The following is a 23,409-nucleotide window of genomic DNA, read 5'->3' on the forward strand; positions in this document are numbered from 1 at the left end:
AGACCAATGCTCTGTGACAATATCCTTAAGGATATATTTGCCTTTCACATATAGTTTAATAAGTTCATTCTCTAGTTTTGAAATGTTGCCTCACTATCACCTTTTCAATTTCTTCTAGTGGTCTCAAAGCTTGCTGTTTATCAGGGGGTGAAATACTGGGCCAGCTATTGAGCTGATGTAAAACAGCAGAGATGCAACGGAGTCAATATAGCTATGCTTCTTTATACAAGCCAAGGTTTTGATGATTTGACTCATTTTCCTAGCATAGGATCAGTGTCTCCTGGGGAGAAGTTTGAACTGTGCCTGTTTGTTAAGGAATGCAGACTTGGCCCTAATTCTTATTTTGGCCAGATTTTTAAAGTCAGGGAAACTGCTGACGACTGAAGCCCTTCTGGAAGGTCTCAGCTGTTGTGGTAAGAAAATTATTGACCCTCAGTTAAATCATCCTGCTCAGTCTTTATTGCTACCCCCATTATACCATTCTATCAAACCTTAAATTTGCACTGCCCTGTTATGTCCCCAAAGGTTTGCAGCCATTAGCCCACTCTCCAATAGAGGCCTATATAATACTTTCTTAATTAACCCTATGGATCTTGTTGCCCCAAATAAAATTTAAATGGAGGCTTGTAACTCTAATATCTTGATATGGATTTCCAGTGAAGGAGCTTGAAATGAGAACATAATTTTAGGGGGAAGGGTAATGTTCTACCTAGGTAATTCTAACAATTCATCACAATAGTCCTGTGTCCCACTTTTATTAAATCTTTGTCATGACATGCAATTTTCATTGTAAGTTTTTCAGAGAACTATTGTCAGACTCCTAGGGTGGGAAGGACGGAAGGGTTTTGGTCAACTGAATCTGAGTTTTCCTAATAATGATTGTTGGGTATATTGTTTTACTCAATTGGTACAAATGACTCAAGGCAGGGGCTTCTCTGAATTCTATGATGTTCTTCTATTATAACACAAGGCACCACTGTGGGCGGGAGGCTTGGAGAACCATTGCCTTCAGGCAGGAAGACATAGAGATGCAGCCCGATACCAGGGCCGGGAGTGTTTAAAGACTGCAGATGTACACAGTCAGAAGGGGTGCTCACCAGAGGTGGGTGCATTATATTTGATACCAGAAGTGGGGTTTATTTTGGACCGACCCCTGATCAACAAGAGTGTGACCATGGAAGACCATGATTCACCTGTTATTGGCAGGCCAGCAGCAGCAGGGGGTCTTTATGCAGCAGAAGAAGGAGCAATAGTGGACCCAGGCCCTGTTTATGCAATTGATGGAGAATCTGCAAAGGCAACAGGACACCCAGTTTGTGGCACAGCAATGGTGGTAGGACCCAATCAGCAGGAGTGGATACAGAGGCAGTTGGGTCACACCACACCCGAGAACCCAGTTGGTGGTGGAATTTGTGGTCAGTTGGCTCTGGGCTTGATGAAGCTTGGGCTGTAAGATGAGCCCAAGGCCTTACCCTGGACCTTTCAATGGGTAGCAAAGGCAGCAGACTGGAAACAGTTGACTTGGCCAGCCCACTTAGCATAATTCCTGACAAATGAGGCACAAGTGATTTACAGGTCGGTAAGCAATGAACAGGCAATTTCCTACCCTGTGGTGAAGGCAGCCATCTTGAATCAAATAGGGATGATATCAGAGGTGTACAGGTACAATTTCTGGACAGAATCATTCCTGTGAAGGGTAGTGGCACAGAAGCTATGGGACCTGGCGACATGTTGGTTTTGCCCAAAGACCAGCTCGGTGGAGAAGCTCCTGGATCAAGTGGTCCTAGAGAAATTCCTGAAGGTCCTACTAGGAGAAACAAAGAGATGGGTAAAGCGTTTCCAGCTGGCCTCAGTGTGAGAAGAAGTCGAGCGAGCTGAGGCCTACTTTGAGGCCGAAGGAGAAGAAAGGCCCAAGCTGTTTGGCAAACTAAAAGGGATTCATCAAACGATGACCTAGGGAAGCTCACAAGAGGGAAGATCTCATGAGTTCTAGACTAAGGGGGCCCACTCCAATAGCAAGGAGTCTGGGGAGACCTTCAGCTTCAATGTGATGTGGTCATGAAAAAACCTAATGTGGTCCTAGGATGCATCAGGTGAGGTATTTCCAGTAGAGATAGGGAAGTGTTAGTACCATTATACAAGGCACTGGTGAGCCCTCATCTAGAAGGACTACTAGGATGATCCAAGGAATGGAAAACCTGTCTTATGAGAGGGGACTCAAAGAGCTTGGCTTGTTTAGCCTAACCAAAAGAAGGCGGAGGGGAGATATGATTGCTCTCTATAAATATATCAGAGAGAAATTATTCAACTTCAGCACCAATGTGTATACAAGAACTAAGGGATATAAACTGGCCATCAGGAAATTTACACTTGAAATTAGGTGGTTTCTAACCACCAGAGCAGTGAAGTTCTGGAACAGCTTTCCAAGGGAAACATTGGGGGCAAAAAATATAGCTGGCTTCAAGACTGAGCTTGATAAGTTTATAGTGGAGATGGTATGATAGACACCCTAATTTGGCAATTAAGTGTTCTTTGACTATTGGCAGTAAATATGCCCAATGGCCTGTGATGGGATGTTAGATGGATTAGGTTCTGAGTTACTACAAAGAATTCTTTCTGGGTGTCTGACTAGTGAGACTTACACTCATGCTCAGGGTTTAACTGATTGCTATATTTGGGGTCAAGAAGGAATTTTCCCCTAAGGCAGATTGGCATAGGCCCTGGAGGTATTTCGCCTTCCTCTGCAGCATGGGGCATGGGTCACTTGCTGGTGGATTCTATGTACCTTGAAGTCTTTAAACCATGATTTTAAGACTTCAATAACTCAGTCATAGGTTAGAGGTTTATTACAGGAGTTGGTGGGTAAGGTTCTGTGGCCTGTGTTTTGCAGAAGGTCAGACTAGATAATCATAATGGTTCTTTCTGACCTTAAAGTCTATAAGCTTCTGCAAGGTACTAGTGGGAAGGAGCTAGGAGACCTGGTAGTGTGCTGCAGGTGTGGCCAGCCTGGGCTTATTAAAAGGAAATGCCCAGTAATGGAATGTGACTATTTAAACTATTGTTACAGTGAGACCAATCGGTGAGGGTCTACTCCAAAGATCAAGGTGGCCCCACCGTGTATAGTGACAGACAGGCTGGGAGGAACTGTAGTTAACGGTCTGGTAGACTCAAGGTGTGGGTAGACCTTGGTTCAGGAAGACCAGGTGAGGGCAACTAGCCTGGACCGACACCTCCCAGTACACAACTCCAGAGTACTTGGGGAGACCTGAGTACATCCCACAGCAGAAGTTGAGCTGGAGGAACCTGACTCTGCATCAGCAAGGTGAAGGACCTGCCATGGCCCATAATTTTGGGAAGAGACTGGGTGGACTACCTTGCCCTCATGCAGCACAGCAACCCAGGACCAAGAGGGTCTGGGCCCAGCTGTGAAAGAAAACAGAGGGGCTGGGAGCCAGGGTTAGAAGACCCCCAGAAAAGAGCCCAGAGATGAGACCAGAATCCCCAAGATGTGAGTGACCCACTAAGAAAGTGTCAAAAAGAATTGGATGAGGCTAACATCTTCCAAGGGAAAGTCATTAACCAGCTGGTCTGGGTACAGAAGAGCAGAGCAGAGCTGGTCTGGGTAGAGCCCAGGTACAGGTGGAAGCCACGGGGCAGAGGGAACAATGTTTGGCTTTACAGGAAGCATTGAACTAGGTCCAGAGGAAGAAGACTCAGAGGGCACAGCAAGATACCACAAAGACCTGGGCCTAGCAGAGTACTATTGGGACCCAGATGGAGCCCTGGGTGCAGCAGGGTACCATGGGAACGCAGTCTAAAAGACACAGTGTGCTATCAAGCACAGAAGTCCAGACAGAATTGCCCCAGTAGAGAGAGACAAAAGAGATGGGGGTAGGGAATATAACTCTTGGATAGGAAAAGAAGTAGCACAGGCAGGCTTTGTGATCATCCTCCTAAGAGAGGATGACCTGATGAAATGGTTGGAGGCAGCCAAAAGAGAGCTGGAGGATCTCAAGTTCAAGGATGAACCTCTGACTGAAAATCTCCAGTTCACCGAGGATGAAAAAGAGTGCTTGATCTACATGGTATATGATAATGAGATGCAGCTAGAGGCTTGGCTTACAGAGACCCCAAAATCCCAGAGAAGAAAGTTAGTCAAGGGACCATGATCATGCTTTCCAGGTATGAAAGAAGAGTAGACCCTCAGAGACCAGGACAAAGACTGGGAAGAAGCTCTCTGGACAGACAGGCCTGGAGGAAAGAGCCCTGAACAAGGAACAAGAACTAAGACAAACTCTAGGAAAAGAGGTCTGAGAGAAAAGGACCCTGGTAGACTCGGACAAGGAGACTATAACTAATAACCCTCAGATAGAGAGGTCTAGGAGGGAGAAGACCCTGCTAAAGTGGGGCAAAATATGGGGTAAGAAGAGAGAGCACCCTTTATAGAACTACCACTCCAATCCTCTTGGAGGGCAGGTGTGTGATCAGGTGGACTCAGGGTCCTGCCACACCCATCCCAGGAAAGAAGCAGTGGAGCTAAGTCCTCCAAGGAGCCTAGAGAGACTGTACAGGAAGCAGCCAATCAGTGGGAGGCTGCAAAGGGCTAGCCAATCAGAGGATGCAGGGAGCAGCCAATCATGGCCCATGAGGGCCATATAAAAAGGTCTGCAGATCCAGAGAGTCACTTCCTTGCTTATGCCAGTGTAATACAGATGGTAGGCTAAAGGGAACTGCAGTACCATGGACAGCTCACTAATGGCAGGGAGTGGACAAGTGAGAAAGAGCTTATGGCTGGCTGCTAGATCAGAACACAGAAGAGCCCTGGGCATTGGTGAAGGCTAGGGCCAGACCAGCCCAGAAATGGCAAAACCGTTGCCTCCAGGGAGAAAGCCTGATACTAGGTCCAGGACTGTTTAAACACTGCAGACACACCTGACAGGAGGAGTGCTTGTGAGAGGTGGGTGCCATGCCGTTCCAGTACTATTCTTACCTAGTGACAAGAGATGTCACTTGTGATTTCTTTAGGGCCCCCCAAATAATCTGAAGAAAATAATAGTAAATAGACTTATATGTAAGTAACTTGCTAATAGCTAAGGACTCTAAATTGGGAATAACTCCCACCTCTCCAAACACAGACTTCCCCAATCACTCTCCTTAATTGGTGGCAATACTTGATCCTTTTCTAGTTATAAATTCTCTTCCTATACTGTTATTAAAATATTTTTTAGACTATATGCCCTGAACCTGGAATCTCGCTATGCCATATCTTCAGCTTCAGATTGGCCCACTCAGCCATAGTACCAAACATGTTATGCAACTAATCTGGTTTATTAAATTGCTTTGGCTCATAAACAGCTTTTTTCAGATTTCAGTGTTACATGGCCATGAATGCTCTCTTGATATGAGCCATGGTTCCTATTTCTTCGTTGTTTTACTTTCTTCTCTTCTACAGATTTACTTGTGGATTTTGTGCAGTGTTTGCTACTTTCCACCTTAAGGCCAGATTCTTGGATTTAGCTGAACTAACAGAACATAGGTGGGGAGAAAGGGGGTGTTGGGCTTCTTCAGTAGTCCTGGATTCAAACTCTGGTAATGATACAAGGAAAGACCTTATGGTTACATTTGTTTTTTCCTCCAGTTTTTTTTAAATGCCACCTTTTAACTCCCACAGTGAAGAAATATCCCTGAAATGGTTTTACAGGTTTTAAACCATGCCTGTCAATTTTCATCTGATGTGCAGCAAAAGCCACGTGTTGCAGACTTTGGTAATTTTTGTACATTTGGATTGCTTCTCACACAATGGGAAGTTTGACACCCATGTGTCCTCTCATGAAGAAAAACTGTGGAAGCTGATTATTCCTCACTGATAGAGGCAATGCCATAGGAAAAGACTGAACTCTAGCACACCATAGAATTCAAGGCTATTGGTCATGTGGAGCAATGTGAGAGAGAACTGCAACTGTATAAGGCATTGTAAGCTACTAGTACATGGAACCTATCAGAAAACCCATTGATCCCATGGATTTACTCATTCTGTGAGCTTGAGGGGGCACAATTTCTTTCTGCATGCTCTACTTTTCTGTAGGGTAGCAGTTCACTGACAGAGTTTTCATGCACTTTGATCACTTCACTATGATCATTCTGCATCTCATTGCATGTTATTGCTGGTAAGGCCACCCGTAACTTACAATTCCTTTATCAGTGTCCATTTTAAATCTGGTGGGCATCAAACGGTGCAATGGGTGAGTCCTATTTGTGTAGCCCTGATAGTGTCCCCAACATTCATCCATCTTTTCTGAATGCTGCAGGAGTATTGTGGATTCTATACATTGCTACTCTATGGAACCATAACTACTGATGTTATCCTCCCACATATGCCTTTTAGTTCATGCACATGGGATTCATGGGCATTTCAGTCCTAATTTATTCCCAGCTGCTGCCCAAAGAATGCAACGAATGGTAGGATATGGCCCTAAGTGATTCTGAATAGGAAATAAAGGGAACTCCTGACGGAGTAGGAGTCTAGTACAGTGCAAAGTTAATAGGATGTGTGTTTTTCTGTAATAGAAGATTGGGCTGACTTTTTCAAAGCAACCTTAAAAGGAGAGGGAGAATAAACTAGTGGCTATGCTAGTTCCAGCAAAGTAGGAATCAGGACATCTGGGTGCTATTCTTGGCTCTGTCACTTTCTCACTGTATTACCTATATCTATTCACTGAACCTTGGTGTATCTGTTTCCCATTCTGTAAAATGGGGATAATACAACATTCCTCCTGAAGATGAGCTGTCATTATTACTTTATTAATATCTGTGGAGCATCTGCGATCCTCCACTGGAAACATGAGCAGTGCAAAGTGGCAGCTTTTATTTAAAGTTGTCCAGAAGTAGACCATATCAACTTGCTTTTTTTTTTTAAAACAAAATTCTCCACTGCAATTCAAGGGGGAATTCTGCTTAATAATTAATGGCACAATGTGCCTCATTTTTATTTAAGAAAACCTGCTAAGGAGAAATGTATGTTGCTCTGCCTGAAATAAAATGAGATAATTAGGCAAAATTCTTGGCTGATGTAAATTGGAATTGATCCCCTGAGATGAATGGAGCTGTGAACATTTACACCAGTAAAAAACTTTGCTTATTTTCTCTTCTTTACACAATCCACACTTTTGTCATCTCTAGAGTAATGAAATTGTTGATTCTTTTAAATGGAGAGAAGTAGAGAGATGAATGCCATGGACAGATGCATACTACAGAGCATCAAAAGTGGTAACTACAGAGCTAGAACAAAGGCAAGAAAAATCACATAAATCTCCTTTCACTTTTTTTAGCAGTGTTCCTACAAATTCACTTACATGTTAGTTAACCTGTAATGGTGTTTCCTAATTGCTCTGCTTGGTTAATAACCAATGTGCCCCTTCTATATTCTTTGTCGCCAGTCTTCCTCAAAAAAATGCTGAAGGAAAGATTGAGCACCATGTCCTACTTATTATCTGGCTATTAAAATGGACAGGGGGAGGACCAAGCCAACTGTGTGCAGTTCTTCCCTGCATGCCCACTCTACAGTTCCCACTGCTACAGTGAATTTACTCACTGCACACTGGTGCCAAGTAAGAGATTGATGCTCCCACAGAATGTTCTAGGGCTTTAAAAGGCCAGAGTTTTTTTCTTATTAGTCCAAGAAGGTATCACGGAATCAGGCACTTGGCGTAGTACATTTCTCACTATCCCTGAAAAGATGGATGGATAACCATAATTATGCCCACTCACTGGTCTAATGAAGAGAATTAGAGAATGGGGATACAATAGCTGCAGGAGCGAGGATACATAATTGGACACTATTAATCTAATGGTGAGAGACAGAGATGAGTGAGTATGATTAACACATGCCACACAAAGCAATCATTTGTGATAAGTATGACTGAAAATACAAGGACATTACTTAGCCTTCCCCACTGGTTACAAATGCATGAGCAAAAATAAAATTAAATATTGAACATAGCAGCAGATGTATTTGTAGCAGCTTCAGTGCCCACTCTTCTTCTATAAAGAGGTTTGCCATTTCTCCCTCCACCCTAATAGTAGATTTTTCCTTCTCCTTTTGAATTATATTTGTTTTTATTGAACTGATAAAAGATGTTAAATAGGAGTGCTGGAGAACAAAGCCTTAAACTTTCTCAGAATAGCTTCCTTGCACTGTCTCTCTCATGCAGAATCATAGGAGTGATGGGAAGTACCTATTAAATCACCCAGTTTTTCTTCCTGACAATGGAGATTTCTTTCTTATAATACATTTTTTTAGGATTTTGTCTAGTCCACCTTTGAAAGTCCCAAGCAATAGGGACCTCTTTTCCCATTGGTGGCCCATTTTGTAGACCAATACATGATATCCAACATAGCTTTCTCATGATTTTTTCCAGCATTTTTCTCCCAGTCTTAGTTTTTTTTTCATTTACTCCTATTTATGCCTCTTTGTACCTCACTGAACAATTCCTCTTCGTTTACACTCTTCAGATATTTGTAAACTGCTTTCACCTCCTTCCTCGGCCATCACTTAGCCAATCTACGTGTTCAGTTATTTTAATCTCTTCCTAACCCCCTGGTAGTTCTTCATGCTGTTCTTTAAATGAAGTTCCCAAGATTCTCCTTGTGAGTCACTACATTTGCATAGCGCTTAAGTAATACAACTTTTTGTGGGTGAAGACTGTATGACCATGAGCTAATGTGGCCTCTTGTATGGAACACTGGGCTGGAGGACAGGACACCTGGGTTCAATTTCCATCTTTGCCAGTGACTTTAGGCATAGAGAGGGAAGCTACTGGCTCCAATTTCCCCATCTGTAAAACAGGGATAATGACACTGACCTTCTTTGTAAAGCACTTTTGAGAGCTGCAGATGAAAAGAGCTATAAGAGCTAGGTATTATATCGCCACTAATCATGGCCTGTTGGGATTCACTGGTGCCAATTATTCCTCCTGTAGCCAGCCCTATTGCTCTGTGTGGCCGCCCTTCTTGCATAGTGGTCAGTTCATAATCTGCAGTTGATATGGTACTAAGGGCCTTGCAAGCATTGAGTGTCTGTATGTATTAGTGCCCCTTCCACTTCTTCTCTCATCATGAATGCCTTATTTCTGAAACCCTGTGGTGTTAACCCTCCAGTACAGACTTTAGGGAGTTACAACCTCTATAGCTGAAAGTGATTGAAACTGCCAACGAGATCACAGTGGTGTTTGGGATATATTTACTAAACATGTACTTTTTCAGATTGAAGATCAATTTAAGGATAAGGAGGGCCATATATATCTCAAGAAATCATATAACTTTATTCATCATTGATTTGAATCAGCAGCCTAGAAACAAGAGCTTGTGTACCTCATTACATACACTATCCTGTTCACCTTTTTCTAAAAGGAATTTAATATCGTGGAAAAGCACATGCCACCACTATACTCAGTCACATCTTAAATGACCTCTTAAAAATATTTATCAATATTATGCTCCACATCGTATGTCCATGATATGAATCTTTTTTTTTCTGACTTGCTTTGTTTTATATTTCTTTCCACCAAAGTGAAAATGTTGCTCCGGTCTTGCAAATGATTTTGTCTCCCACTGACCTGCAGTAAAATGTGTCCTCCAATAAAGTAAGAGTGAGACACTTTTAGTTCTTAGTGCAGCCCAGCTAGACCTACTATAGGCTTCATATGTCTGAAACACTGCTAATTTTGTAATTGGACTTCCTGCTCATATGTAATTAAGCTTATCCAAAGAGGTTTTAATTGAAGTGAAATCTGATTTAGTGCTCTGCACGACGATTGATAATCTTATGGACATTACTGATTGAGGCAGTGGGAAAGTGCTAAATATTTTAATAGCAACCAGCTTAATATAATTATTAATGAACTTGGGTATAATGGTTTGTGAGCTTTGCTGGGGCTCATTTCTGTGTACAAAAGAAGTTTCCCTTCCTGCCACCCCTCCTCCCTTGCTCTTATAGGAGATCACCACAATTTTATTCCTTGCATTTAACAATCTGACAGGCAGAAAGGAAATGGAGGTTCTTTTTTCCCTTGTCAGAGCAACACTGCCTGACCATTGAGAGGAGTGGAAAAGCAGTAGGCAAATTTCCTATCATTTTTGGGAGCTCCCTGCTAGAGTGTTTTATAGGCAAGGCTGAGAGTACTGCCTATTATTAAGGCTGTCCAACATTTGTTATAAAATTCTTTTTTATGATGCTGATAACCTTGCCAAACTTTAACCATGGGGACTGAAAGTTTCCATGCTAAGTGTCTTCTGGGTTAAATTTATTTTGAAAGTTTCAGCCAAAGCAGCTCAGCCATGTCTGAGAACACCACCAGGGAAAAATACATTTTTCAATTATTTTAAAGCAATCTTTTCTTGGAAAGTGCTAGTGCCCCCATGCTATGGAGCAGGGACTTAAAATTTGGCATGGGTTAGCCTTTGTATCAGGGAATTTTGTTGTAGTTAAGTTAATCAGCCCAAACTTGGCTAAATTATGAGTCTTTGAAAAATCTTTTTGCACATGCTCAGTAGACTAGGTTAGCAGCTGAAATCTCTGAAGAATGTTTCCTCAATGAGCATGCTTCAGCCCCTCAGATCTCCTAGTGTTGAACCTATTACGCATGCACTATCCCCACAGTGATTAGCCACAGGTTTACAGGGACAAGACCAGACTTTCCCTATAATTGCTGCTCCAGGGTGCTCTCAACCAGGTGGGACTGGGCAATGGAACTGAGGGAAGGAACCCTGTCTCACCCATACACTCAATGACCCTCTGCTAGTGCTGAGGCAGTGTGGTAGAGACAGCTGCCTGACCACTGCAGAGGGGACAAAAGACAGACTGGGAGATGGGAAAGGAGTAGATTGACACAAGGAGCCTGGGGAAAGTGGACATGGGAGCTGAGATGAGGGATGCACAAGAGGTAGGGATGGGATGGGCAAGGAGGCTGGGAGGAAGAGAGGTTTGGACTGGGGTTGCAAAGCAGTGAGGGAAATGTGGGTGGGAGATGATTGGGAGCCAGTTCCTGGAGGAAACACGATGATTGAATGAGGAGTTGGAAGGAGAGGGAGAGATCGGATTGATGTGTCTATACAATTCCTCTTGGAGAAAAATATAGATGCCTCAACTATTTAAAAATATGTAATTAAAAAACACAGCCATCCACACAGGATGGTCAAATGGCCAATGCTTAGTCCCAATGATTACACCTTTTGGGTAGTAGATCTCTGCTAAAAGTCTGCCTAAAAGGCAATTGTTGACGTTAAAATAAGTGTTTTCAGAAAATTAACACACAACAGTATGAGAGATTCTTCCCTATAGCTATGTGAGGAGACATTTATGATAAGTTAACGGTGTGATAAGAGCTGAAAAAAGGTAACTTTGCATTGCTCAATGCAGGCTGTCCAGGTTTGATTCTGAAACTACTCATGTCATGTGGCAGAAAGGCAGTCTGCCTATGAACAGAGCATGGGACTGGGACTCAGAAGACCTAGGTTTTATTGCAGCTCAGTCATGTGCCAGCTGTGTGACTTTGGGCAGTCCCTTCCCCTCTGTCTCTGTAAACTGGGGACAGTGACACCTCCATTGTAAAGTGCTTTCAGATCTACTGTTGAGAAGCACAATATGGAGGTAGGTATTATTATGGCCTTCAATGCCTGCTTCTCTTTTACTTGAATAGAAGCTAAATCACTCCCTAAATTAGACAGCTCTTATCCTGCTTCCATCAAAAGCAAATGGCAACACTTTTATTGACTTCATGGGGAGCTTGACAGAGATCCTGACTTCCAAAAGTACTGCATTTGGAAGCAGATGTATCCAGCAGTGGATTTTAAGAAAACTGCCACAATGTAACTTCTCATAAATACAAATAAGGAACGGTCTGTGACTGCATCATAGCTCGGTTTAAAACTAATACTTAATCAATCAGAATGCTTCACCTGCTTCAAGGTAACAATGCAGCACAAAAAGGCAGGGTAGAAGCTACCTTGCAGCACAGTCCCCCTGTGCTACAGGCAGAATACCTCCGAGTGCCGTTGATTGAGTGGAGTCTTTCTTGCCCTCCTTTCCTTCAATGTGATTGTGCCATCTAACAGAGTTATGAGCCCTTAGCATTCACTGTAGAATGCATGTTCTTTCCATTCAAACAACAGGTCCGATACAAATATTTACTTCGTTAATAAATCACACACTGAGCTTATCAGTTGTAGAGGGGAAGTAGAATAAGGCTGTAGGCTTATTTTTCCCTTGCTAAAACTGTCTGACATCTGCTTAATATTTAAGTGCATAGGAATTCAAAAACTTGAAAATCTCTGATTTTTCCCAGTCCTACAAATCAAGAAAAATAAATTGTTAATTAGAACATGATGATATTTTTCTTCCTTCAAAGTCACCATTTGCAGGCTTTTTAAAGCTGATGTGCTGTTCTTTTGCTACCCTAGCAATGTGTTGTTACCTGGCGTTCTACTCAGAAATGCTAGAATCTGGTTCAGAAACTGAAAAGGAAGACTTGTACTATACAATATAAGATCATAAAAGTGGCATCTTTTCTAGGAGCAGTTAGAGAGCATTTCCCTTGAGACTACATTGAAATATAGGAACAAATCTTGTGCAAAAGTGTTCCCATTTTTCAACCAGCTCCAGACAACAATAATTGAATAAGCTATTTTTCTTCAGAGTTCAGCAAATGGTCTCTTCAATTATTAGGAGTCTAATATTTTCCATGTTTAAGTCAGGAAACCTTTATTTTTCTCTACACGGGGTACTCACTGGAATTAAAATAAGATCTCAGACCTATAAACACTCATCTTATATAGTTATCACATATCTGAGAAGTTCCATTGACTTGAACAGGAACCATCCAGTTTCTCATTCTTTGGCAAAGTAATTAAGCCAGTAATAGCTCCAACACATGATATCAGCCAATATCCCTAGATGCTGAACAATCAGGGTTCATACCAGGACAAAACACAAACCTCTCTAGAAGAACAAAAGATTTTCTCCTTAGGGCTAAGGACACAAGCAAGATCTCCATGCTCATATTCCTGGACCTCTCTGCAGTATTTGATATCATAGACCACAAGAAAAATAATAATGCTAACCCATTTACATCGGAGTAGGTTGCCCAGCACTAGAGTAGCTCCAGTTTCTCTCCTGTAGAGCTGAGTGGTGATGAGTAATTACTGCTCCTCTGTGAGCTCCCTCACCTGCTGGGTCCTGCAGGGATCGTTTCTTTTCAATATCTATGTGAGACACCTTGAGCTCATCTGTCAGCAGTATGATAATGACATTGAGATATCACATTCTCAACTGATGCTTTCACTGCCACCACTAAGATGTCAAAATGCCTGCAGGAAATGAGCTCTTGGATGAAGAGCAGCTGGCTCAAGCTGAATCCAGGCAAAACTGAAGTGGTGTTGGTTGGAAAGAGGAAACTAAAGAACTAGGACAGAAAACATCTCCACCTTCTTGTGACTAGGCAAGGTACCAGAACTCTCTTCTGTTCTACACAGACAATATGGAGATATTTCATTGTTAAACACCCAAGTACAGTTTTTTTTTTTTGTTATATTTGCTCTTACCAACTACCTTACCGATTCATGCACAATATATTTTTATACTTTGTTTTTTCTCAGTTCTCTGCCAAGAAGAGGCCTCTCTACCAAGAGATTCCTTCTATCGCTGGTAGCCTGCCTCTCTTCCTCCCCCAGCACATCCTTCATATCCCTTCTTCAATTCTCTATCATAATGGACTAATTAGTTCTTTTGTCCTCCCAAATCCCAAATGTAATCTGCAAATTAGGCACAGTCAGATCCACCCTTGGAAAGGGCAGAATTAACTGGTGTTTAAGTTAAGTTTAAGTTAAGTTTAAGTGGTGTTAAGTAATCAGAGTGCTGGCCCAGCTGTGGGTTCACAGCACTCTGTTACATTTCTGTCAAAGACATATAGCCCCAGTTCACTGAAGCAGTATGAAGCCTCAGTGTCCTGTGCAACTTCTCACTAAGCTTGCGTGCCTTTTTTCATCTCCAGTTTGCTAAGAAACTCAGTCCCTTCTTCTTTGATGAGGACTTGGCCACAGTGATCAATATGTTTGTAATCTCCAGGCTGCATTACTATAATTCATTGTTTTTGAGACCGTATGTGAAGATGATGCAGAGGATCCATCTGATACAGAGTGTAGCACTTCTCTATGGCTTAAGCAGCCATAAGCACATCAGGTCTTTGCTCAAGTCTCTCCACTGGCTCCCAGTCAGTTTCTGATACCAGTTTAAGGCTTTGGTCCTAATATTCAAATCAATGAATGGATCAAGCCCCAGATACAATAAAGACTGAATTTCAATCTCTGAACTACTGAAACATTTGTGGGACAAATCTTTTTTTAGGTGACAGTCTGGGGCAGTTCCTCAGATGAAGTATCAATAGAGAAGGCTTTGGAAGAAATTTATAAATTACATAGTAATAAGTCACCAGGACCAGATAATGTTCACTCAAAAGCTGTGAAGGAACTCAAATATGAATTGCAGAATTACTAAGTGTGTAATGTAACCTATCAATTAAATCAGCTCCTATATCAGATGATGGGAAGATAGCTAATCTGACAGCATTTTTTTAAAAAGGCTCCAGAGGCAATGCTGGCAATTACAGGCTGGTAAGCTTAACTTCAGTTTTAGGCAAATTGGTTGAAACTATAGTAAGAACAGAATTATCAAACACAATTTGTTGGGGAAGAGTCAACAAGGCTTTTTAAAGAGAAATCATGCCTCACAAAGCTATTAGAATTGTTTGAAGGGATCAACAAACATGTAGACAAGGGTATATAGGGTAGTTGGCTGTTCAGAAAGCCTTTGACAAGGTTCCTCACAAAAGGCTCTTAAGCAAAGTAAGTGGTCATGGGATAAGAGGGAAGATCCTCTCATAGATCAGTAACTGGTTAAAAGACAGGAAATAAAGGGTAGCAATAAATAGTCTGTTTTCAAATGGGGAGAGGTAAATAGTGGTGTCCCCCAGAGATCTATACAGGGACCAATGCTGTTCAACATATTCATAAATGATGTGGAAAAAGGAATAAAAAGTGAGGAGGCCACATTTGCAGACAGTACAAAATTACTCAAGATTGTTAAGTCCAAAGCAGAATGCAAAGAGTTACTAAGGGATCTTATAAAGCTGGGTGACTGGGCAATAAAATGGCAGATGAAATTCAGTGTTGATAAATGCAAAATAATGCACATTGGAAAACATAATCCCAATAATCCACACAAAATAATGGGGTCTAAATTAGCTGTTACCACTTAAGAAAGAGACCTTGGAATCATTGTGGATAGTTCTCTGAAAACATTGGTTCAATGTGCATCAGCCGTCAAAAAAGCTAACCGAATGTTAGGAACCATTAGGAAAGGAATAGATAAGACAGGAAATATCTTAATAACTCTATATAGATCTATGGTACACTCACACCTTGAATACTGTGTGCAATTCTGGTTACCCCATCTCAAAAAAGATTTGTTTAGAATTGGAAAATGTACAGAAGGGCAACAAAAGTGATAAAGGGTATGGAACAGCTTCTGTATGAGGAGAGACAAAAAAGGTAGACTTTTCAACTTGGAAAATAGACTACTAAGGGGGGATATGATAGAAGTTTATAAAATCATGAATGGTGTGGAGAAAATGAATTAGGAAGCATTATTTACTTGAGAACCAGGGGACAGGTTTAAAACAAACAAAAGGCATTACTTCACAGAGTGCACAGTCAACCTGTGGAACTTGTGGCCAAGGGAAGTTGTGAAGACCAAAACTATAACAGGGTTCAAAGAAGAATTAGAGACATTCAGAGAGGATATGGGTATTAGCCAAGATGGTCAGGGATGCAACACTATGCTCTGAGTGTCTTTAGCCTCTGACTGCCAGAGGCTGGGAGTAGATGACAGGGGATTGATCACTCGAATGCCTGTTCTGTTCATTCCCTCTAAAGCATTTGGCATTGGCAACTGTTGGAAGATAGGATACTGGGCTCGATGGACCATTGATCTGAGCCAGTATGGCCGTTTTATGATCTTATGACAATGCAGTTCAGGATGCATTGCACATGAGAGCTTGAGACAAACCATTATTGGTCAAAGGGATTTGGCTAAGGAACAATCTTCCACGGGAGACCAGGAGAATTCAGAGTCTGACTATCTTTAGGAAATACTGCAAAAATCTTCTTCCTCTTCTTTAAAAATGCTTTTCCATTATAAGTGGGACTCTCACAACATTGACACTCCCTTTTACCCAAGCAACCATGCCCCTTCTGGGTAAATTAATAAGATGTTTTAAAAAAAAACAAAAAAACAAATTGCTACCCAAGCAGAGGTTTGATCACAAAGCGGGAGATGTGCCAGAGACTCCATGAAATTCACTAGGGACTTTTCTGTTGCTATTGAATTTTATATGGAAAGTGCTCATATACTACAAGCGATGGGTAATCCCAGGGCCAGGATAAAACTCATAGTTGGCTACATGTTTCCAGGACTGGGCCTTAAGTTTGGATTGTTAGAAACTGCAAGGAACTGTTTGTTTGGCCCATTCTCCATTGCTTTTCTAGTGTCAGAATTGGGGGTTAATCTAGGCTTACTTTTTATAATAAAATTAATTCCGCTAGTAAAAGTGATCATAAAGTTGTGATAGTCATATCCCCTCTATGGACAACAAGAAAAATACTCCACGCAGACAATATTCATAATTTAAATTGAAAAGCTTATCACATATAATCAGTATTGCCCTACAGGATGCCATGGTTGAATTCAGGCACGTGTCAAGGGAAAGATCATTCTATTGTCATGGGATGATTACAGAAGTGGCCATGCTGCCATTATCATTCTTTTGAGATTATAGTTCACTAAAAAAAGAATTTCTTTCCCACTTTTATGGCTCATAGACCACAAACAGTACTTTAAGGTAGTGTTTTTCTGTCATCAGAGAAAGAAAGGGACACAGGAAGAAAAGTCACACACCTGTTTCACCTCAGCTTGCCTACCCAACAATAATATTCTCTCAGGAAAAAATGGCTTTAAATAAAACCATACAACACTTAAACAAGCATAGGAGAACGATGTGTGACTGAGGCTATGAGTGAGATACTGTTAAATTAAAAATCACTGCCTAAGAGAATCAAAAGCATAATACTTATGCAGGAATACAGTGTGTGCATGATGTAGGCTTCAGGCATCATATAGATGAGTTCATATTAGAATAATAATGTTAATAATAGTAATAAATATGTGGTAATAACTTTAATGTAATGGTCCATTCAGTATTTACTGTAATATGAATCATGATGAACTCATTTGTTAGTGGAATGAAATGTTCCATGTGACTTAAATATCACCGTAGCTTGTGTATGATGCTGAAATATAAAATCTATGCTTTGTGGGGACAAGAGGAATGCTAAATTGCTCATAAGTGGTGTTCTGCCCAAAGATGCGGCTATCTTTTGGTTTCATATATTCTCTTTTATCCCCTCACTCTTTTAGAGCTACCAATATAGGACTTACCATTACAGATCACTCTACTGATCCATCAGGTCCAAAATTCTGTTACCTGCAATGGCTGATACCATAATTCTTCAGAGGAAGGTGAGCCTCTCACAGGTCAGACCTCCTCAAATGCATCTAGCAAGTTATTCAGTACTAAGATGTACTGGGGTGGGCACGTGGATGAGAGTCCTTTCTGACCTTGACAACAATCTGCTGATGACCTACTCCCTAGATGTTAGTGTGCATAATCAAAAAAAGCTACTCACATATTATGTTCAGAGAATTTCTAAATGATGGATCAGGTTATCAGTTACTCCTGTATTTGGGGCAGGGTGGTGTGGAGCAAAGATAGTTTTAAGCCACCTTTTTTTGCCTTGTAATGTGGGGCCTATCTGGCCCCTAGTGAAAGTTAGAGCAGAAATGCTTTAATTTATGCACTGCTCCCCCATTCCGCCTTACAAAGCAGAGAATAGCCATACTAAAGTGCTCTCTGGCCACACTTCCAACCCACCCTCTAGGCCAGGAGCCAGCAGCAGGGCAAATGCAAAGAGTCCTTATGGCAGCTCTGCCCTGGGCAGGTAGGAATTTTGTGCAGGAAGTGTTCTTGGGAAGAACAGGTGGGGGCATTTATGCCCACTTCAAAGCCCTACTATGCTGCCAGAGCAGCAAATAAAAAGCATTTAGGGACCAGCAGGGGGCCAGAATAGCATGGCTGCCTGAAGTCTGCTGACCGACCCCCCCCCACCCCTAAATCTTACTCAGTTACCTTCTCTCCCTCCCTCCCCCGAAAAGAACAGTGTTGCAGAGGATGGATTCTCCAAGAAAATCTGAAAATTTAAAAAGATACCTCACTAAGAATATTGGGCCACAGCATGTAGAAACCTCTGATGCCAGCTGAACACATGGCAGCCAAGTCAGGCAGGAATGCCAGAGCTGCAGAAAATCAAATGGCTACCAAAGCAAATATTCTGGGGATGACCTCTGAGTTTAAGGCCATGAGAGATGATCTGACGACCAAGCTTCTCACAGTAAAGAAGGAAGTTGCTGACCTGGAAGAGTAAGTCACAGTGCTAGAGACAGCTCTAAAAAAAGCAAGTGAGAGAGAAACAGAGCTGCATGGCACTGATAGAACAGAGAGAGAGAGAGAGATGCAACTTCAACCGGACAATACAGAAAACAGATCAAGAAGGAACAGCATCACAATTAAGGGACTGCCTGAAAATGCTGAAGGAAGAAACCCAGTCCAGTACATAACCATTTTAATTATGAAGTTGTTACATCTGAGCTCTCTGGGAGAGGTAAAAGTTGAGAGCGCACACTGGGCACTGCGCCTCCTACCTGTGCCTCATAATAATAAGCCCAGAGACCTAACTGTGAAATGTCATGATTATCAGCTGGAAAATTTAATTATGAAAAAAACCCCAAAGCACATTCAGAGCTCATACTCAAAAGCCACAAGCTGCATATTTTCCACGATTTTTCTGCTCTAACTTTAAAAAAGAAGAGAGAGCTGGGGAAATTACAGCAGCACTTAGGAGGGCAGATATCTGCTATAGATAGGGATTCCAATTTAAACTTTCATTCAGATTCCAGAATCAGCATCATACAATAAAAGACTGTGTCAACAGGAAAAATACTCCAGTTGCTCAGGACAGAAATCCAAATCTTAGATGTACAAGAAGACTCTCCAGTAACTACAGTAACTAGTAACTACAGATAAGATGGTGAAATCCAGGGAAAAGAAAAGACAAAAAACTCTAGTGACCATACTGGCAATGACAGAAGCAAAGCTGAACAAGAGAACCAGATTTCTGAGTAGTAATCCAAAACCTAACCACAAAGGGACTTCTTGTTAGTCACCAAGAACAAACACAAAAGTAACTAGTAACTATGTAAATGTTATAAAGAAAATAGTATGTAGTTTACTTTTAAGTTGGGGAAGGATTAGTAATAGCTTTGTTCTGTATTCTAAAATGTAGAGGAAATAAAAGATAATAAGTGGGGGTTGGGGGTGGGGGGTGGGGGTCATTTTAAGCCTAGAGGAGATTGGAGAAAATAGAGAGGGGAAGATATGGAGCCTTTATGGGTTCTGTGTTAATCCTGCCTGTAATTTAGATGATCAGATCTATCTTTCCCTAAGGGCAAGGGATAAGATTCCATAGGTGGAGAATGTATCTCCTTTAGATTGCAAGACAAGTCATCCAAGTGCTTATGGGGAGGGTGCAGTTGTTTGGGGACTGTTTTACATGTTATGTTGAAATTTTATTTGTGGATTTAGAGTAAAGGGAATACAAAAGAGGGGAAGGAACTGGAGAGTCAGGAGGAAATTAATACAAAAAGTAGATATGGAAGTTTACAAATGGAAACCAAGTGATATTCAGCATAGTTAGAAACAAGAGACACAGGCAACACAAGGGTTCGTGCCATCAAACAGTATAGAAACACACTAATTTGAGATTTTTCCATAAGTTAAATAGTTACTCTCAGTGTCTCTTCCTTTTAAAGAAACATCTTTGAAGTTCTAAGTGCTAAATAATGTCATCAAAAGGAAAAAAGGCCCTGGTAGTACTTAAACAAATCTACTCTTACTTCAAGAAACTCATTTTCTGGAGGGACAAATTACGATCATGAAATGTAATGAGTTTCAACAGACATATTTTGCTTCAGCTAAAAAAAAGAGGATGGTGTATAATATTAACTAAACACATACTTTTTTGGATTAAACCACAACGTAAGGATAGAGGGATGATTTATATTGTTGGAGGGCACATTTGCTGGGTTAATAACAACAATGAGGTCAGTGTATGCTCACAACCAAAAGCAAAAAAAAAATAAAAATAAAAATTAAGGATTTCTTTAAAACACTGCAACACTTTGGGAAAGGGAAATTATACTTGCAGGAGACTTCCCTAACTCCTTATTGGACAGATATGATTAAAAAAAAACCATGGGGGACTGGGAAGCAGGTGGAGTATTGACTTCTCTATGCCAACAATTCAGTCTCAGAGGTTGCTGGAGAGAATTGCACCCAGGGGAAAGAGATTACACATTTTATTCACACCCTCATTGGTTATACACTAGAATAGATTTAATGTTATGTTCTAAATCCTTAATGAAGCAGCAAAGATCTGCAGAAATAGGCAACATTACATGGTCAGATCATGCACCAGTGGAGTAATAGCTGTGTTGCGTTCTAAAGATCACTTTATTGGAAAATGAACTTCTTGCTTTTCCAAGGCAAAGATTTGGTTGCAGCAATTAAAGAGGACATAGTTCAATATTTCCACACAAATGATATGGACAGTATAAAAAAGGCCTTCAGTGGGAGGCAGATAAATAAATATTTAGGCATCAATTGATATGCAGAAATTGCAAAAAAGAGCTAAAAAAATTCAATTGGAACAGCAGCTAGAAAGGTTACAAGACATTCATAAAAATACAGGTTTAGAAAAAACATATCAGCAATTAACTAATATTAGAGAGAAATTTAATATGTTGATTACAGGAGCCACTGAAAAGCCCTTAATTATACAAAGTAGAAATGTTATGAAAAAGGAAATAAAAAGTGATAAGCTATTGTCTCAAAAGTTTAATGGGATTCAAGAGCAACATGTTATTTCACCAGTTAAGAATAATTAGCAGAAGATAGCTACAAAGCCTAATAAAATATGCTACTTTTGCTGCTTATTTTAAAAATCTCTGAACTTCAGATAATCTAAGCTCTGAAGTTATTCAAAAATAGCAGGTTTGCCAAAGATAAGCAATATTAATAATGAAATTTTAGACAACAAAATAACAGAAGAAAAAGTTCTACAGGCAATAACAAGTATAAAAAGTGGTAAAACACCAGAACCTGAAGGCTTCCCAGTTGAATTTTACAAGGTGTTTAAGAAGATATTAATGGGTTCCTTGAGAAGTAACTTCAATTCTATCCTGTTAGAGGAGGAACTTTCACAACCTATGAAAGAAGCTACTGTGGTTGTTTTCCTTGAAAATGGAAAATATTTTACTTTATGCAGTTCCTATAGGCCCATATATCTGTTGAATCATGATATAATGATTTTAGCAAAAACACTAGGTAGCCAATTACAGAGTGCGTTCTCAGCTTATATACATCAAGATGAAACTGGATTCATCAGACAATATTCAGAAAGTACTTGGAATCAGCCGTAATGCTAGACTCAAAAAAGATCTGTTTCTCTTGGTATCACTAGATACAGAGAAAGCTGTTGATAGAACAGAGTGGAACTTTCTGTTTCAAGTCCTGTCCCATATGGACTTTGGCCTCCAGTTCCTTACATTGATAACTGCTCACTCTTTACACCAGCTCAAAAGCAGTTGTGTGAGTTAATGGGGTTAATTCTCCCCTTTTAGAACTACACAGAGGGACTAGGCAGGGATATCCATTGTTTCCTTTACTTTTTGCAATGGCCCTAGAGCCTTTCCACCACAGGAATGAAACTTGCAGGAGCACATCAGAAGATAGCATTATATGCAGATGATGCAGTATTAATTGTATCTAAACTAAATATTTCCCTGAAGTTAGTTTCTAAAAGAATCCAGGACTTTGAGAAAGCATCTAGATTTGAAGTAAATTGTGCCAAATATGAAATACAAGTTATAAATTAACAGATGCTGAAAAATCACATCCAGAAAACATATAGGTACAAATGGGTAACAAATTCTACAAGATACCTGGAAATTCAAATCTCAAACAATGTAGATAAGTTCTATGATTTAAATGTCAAACCACTACTTCAGCAAAGATCTGGCACGTTGGGGGAAGTATGCAATGTCCTGGTTGGGAAGAATAGCCACAGTCAATATGAATATCCTGCCAAGGATATCTTTCTTGTTTCAAAACCTTCCTGTGATTATCCCACATAAAACCCTAACTGGAATACAGAGGATGTTGTTATAATTTATATTGTATAAGAAAAGATCAAGAGTTGGAGCAGATACTTTGCACAAACCTATTAAACAGGGAGGAGTAGATGTTCCAGATATTCTATGGAACTATCAAGCAAGCCAGCTCAAAGCAGTAGTGGCTTGGGAGTGCTCTAGCCCAGCCAAACATTAGGTCTTTATTGAACAAGAAAATTGCAGCAGTGTAAACATTGCTAGACTACCATAGATTTTTTTTAAAAAAATCATGCCTTCCAGAAATTTACATAACATTCTTTTAGCAAAGACTACTATATGAGTTTGGGATAGAACTAGAGAGAAGATCCATTTTTTCCCTCACCAGTGATGCCCATTGCAAATAATCCAGATCTTAACCCAAATCACGAACTAGAGAGCTTCAAAGATTAGGAGAACCATGAAGTACACAAGGCTGGCCAGCTATTAGTAAAGAAACTTTTCTAACTTATTTAGAGTTCAAAACCAACTTTAACTGGCTCACTACCAGTACTTTCAAGTCAGGCATTATGTTTCTCAACTTTCTAGAGAACCTGTTTTATTTAGAAAGCTAATTTTAACAGAAGTGATGGTGTCTGGTCAATTAGGAAACAAAAAATGGTAACTAATTTATATCAGTCTTTGCAGACAGCTTTCCTAACAAAAGTGTGTCCATACATGACATGCTGGGAAAAGGATGTCGATGGACAAATTACTCCAGAGGAATGGGGCTTGAGCTGAAAAAGAAGTCCAGCAACCTCAGTCTGTAGCACAAAAAAAGAGAAATTATTTGATATTTTTTCAATAGTACCTCACATCAGTCAGATTAAAATAGAGAAAGAGTATGAATAGGGATAAATGCTGGAGAAATTGTAGTCAAAGAGGGAGGTTTTATGTATATATGGTGGACATGTCCAGTCATTAGCAGGTATTGGGATACAAGCCATTACCAAATATCACAAATTGTTGGTGATCTTCCTGGG

General features: G+C 40.6%; 1 long non-coding RNA gene across 2 annotated transcripts in view; it reads left to right on the forward strand.

Moving 5' to 3' along the window:
• LOC137149476 (uncharacterized) overlaps window positions 1–19,483 on the forward strand; it is a 71,359-nt gene extending 51,876 nt beyond the window's left edge. Inside the window, exons 2-3 of one of the 2 annotated variants that reach the window (XR_010918785.1) lie at window positions 17,525–17,626; window positions 18,320–19,483. This is a non-coding gene — a long non-coding RNA (uncharacterized lncRNA). The remainder of the gene's footprint in view (window positions 1–17,524; window positions 17,627–18,319) is intronic. The other variant, XR_010918784.1, reaches the window with a different exon arrangement.
• Window positions 19,484–23,409: the final 3,926 nt, after the last annotated feature.

This window comes from Emydura macquarii, unplaced genomic scaffold, assembly GCF_026122565.2.
Source record: "Emydura macquarii macquarii isolate MOO-44397 ecotype Brisbane River unplaced genomic scaffold, CSIRO-AGI_Emac_v2 contig_75, whole genome shotgun sequence".
NCBI classification, from domain to species: domain Eukaryota; kingdom Metazoa; phylum Chordata; order Testudines; family Chelidae; genus Emydura; species Emydura macquarii.